Raw genomic sequence first — 2,028 nt, 5'->3', positions numbered from 1 at the left:
AATGCACAGAACATCTCACTGAGGCAAACATGTGCTAGGAGGAAAGGGTGGAGTTGGAGAATGGGATGGCAGGGGAGGGCAGAGGGACCCAGAGGGCCACTAGGGCACCAGGGATCTGCTGGGCTGGCGGGTGGGGGAGGGGCTGTGCCCACACCCTCCTCTCCTTGTCACCTCGGACCCCTTTGTGACTCTCCTGTTCTGGGTGATGCGGGCCTGAGGCTATAGGCCAGCCCGGGCCCCCTCAGCACTCAGTTGCTTCAGGCAGCCCGACTGTTCTCATGATGGAGAGCACTCTTGATTTTATAAATGACTCTGAGCCACATGGCTCAAACTTACAGAAGACAATCCTAACCCTCACCTTCCAGAGGGCTCTGGGCTTACTTCTGATAATTATTTGCTATGTTTTTATAAAAAAACTTGTTAAACCAACCTGGAAATACAGAACCTTCCAGAAGGTAAGGGACACCCCAGAGAGATCCTTTGCTGTTGGCTCCCATTCCTACCACACATTCTACCAGAGTCTGGGTGGGTTGGAGAGTGACAGGACGGCACTCTTCCAGAGGAAGAGGTGGGCAAGGCCAGGGGCTCGGGAGGATGAAGGTTTCCACCTCAGGCTCACAGGCTCCCTGCCAGGCTGTGGTGGAGGACACAGCGCAAACCCCCAAACACAGTGACCTCGCGCTGCTGGATTGGCCTGTGCTCACAGTGCGGGTTCTCAGGAGGACAGTCTACCCTGACACTGGATCCTCACTCTCCATGTCAGGTGTCACTTGACCAAGCCTTCCCTCTGCTTGGGCTGAGCAGGAGACACTGTCCAGAGCGTCCACGGTCTGTCCCCAGGATATAGGAAGCTCTGAGGGAGCAGAAGTGACTGTTGTCTTCTGTTCCTGTGTCCTCCTCAACACAGCACTTGGGAGAACACCAAGTGGGGATTTCACAGACAAATCCTCCTTTGAGTTTCTCAAAGAAAGAAACATTAGAATTCATTCATCACTTTTAAAAATGGGTAAAAGAAAGATATTTCTAGTCATGAAAATGGATAGTCACGTTATCCTTGGAGAATGAACAGCTTCTTAGAGAAGAGGAGGAAGAGAGGCGAGTCCCAGCCCCTCAATATTTTCCTTTTGTTCCCAGCACCAGGGCAGAGTGAAGAGGAGGAGGAATGGCGGGACCCTGAGAGGTAAGGTTCTGTCTTGTCCCCAGCACTCCAGGGGAGCCTCCTGCTCCTCCCATGGGGCCCCAGGTCCATGATTTCAAGGCTGTCGGGTGCTGGGCACAGTGTCTGGGAAAGCAGAGCTCAGGGGAGGCTCACAGGAAGGCAGTGGGACCTGAGAAACTTCTCAGAGTCCCGCTCTGCCCACCGGTGGGCATGACGCAGGGATGGGCCTGTGCCATGGGTCTTCCCAGTAGGTGGCCATGGGAGACATCCAGGAAGGACTCCCGGTGGGTCTGGAGTCAGCACTTCTGTCCCCTGAGTCTGCATAAGAGCCCTGACTCCCTGGGTGCTCGGGTTGCTCTGAGGGAACCACTGACTTCTGGGCTTAACCTGGTGTTTTTGAGCATCACGTGGGACAATGGGTGGGACAGCACTTTCTAGATGAATCCACACACACACGTGAACCTTGCTAATATTACTGTTGACCATTTGACCACACATGCTGATTTCGGGGCTGCCAGAGCTTAACAAGCCCAGGGTGATCCTAATCTTCTACCTTCCTCAAATATCACCTTCTCTCCTGGTTCCCAGCTTGGAGAATGATCTCGAGAGAGGCCGCGGAGAGACGGAGGCTACTTTCTTCTATGGAAAGGTGATGGATCTTACCCCTTGTCTCCAGGGCCCTGTTGAAAGTATGTTCTGTGCATTTCAGGGATTCAGAGCCCCCTGCCAAGGCCATGGGAGGGGGCGCCATGGGAACAGGACAGTGAGGGAAGGGCTTGTGGTAGGCTGGCAAGTGGATTGTGATGTCACGGGAGGGGGCGGCAGGCTCCAGGGGGCCCCACCCCACTAGACGTGCAGGCTCCCCTTCC

General features: G+C 54.7%; 1 long non-coding RNA gene across 1 annotated transcript; it reads left to right on the top strand.

The window, feature by feature from the left end:
• The first annotated feature begins 201 nt into the window (after positions 1–201).
• On the top strand, positions 202–1,808 carry LOC105879237 (uncharacterized). Its single transcript, XR_012912966.1, has 3 exons — positions 202–455; positions 1,135–1,180; positions 1,748–1,808. It is a non-coding gene; the product is annotated as an uncharacterized LOC105879237 (long non-coding RNA).
• Positions 1,809–2,028: the final 220 nt, after the last annotated feature.

The sequence above is a fragment of the Microcebus murinus genome, chromosome 18, assembly GCF_040939455.1.
Source record: "Microcebus murinus isolate Inina chromosome 18, M.murinus_Inina_mat1.0, whole genome shotgun sequence".
NCBI classification, from domain to species: domain Eukaryota; kingdom Metazoa; phylum Chordata; class Mammalia; order Primates; family Cheirogaleidae; genus Microcebus; species Microcebus murinus.
Note: the sequence above shows the minus strand (reverse complement) of the source record. Positions and strands in the feature narration are given on the sequence as shown.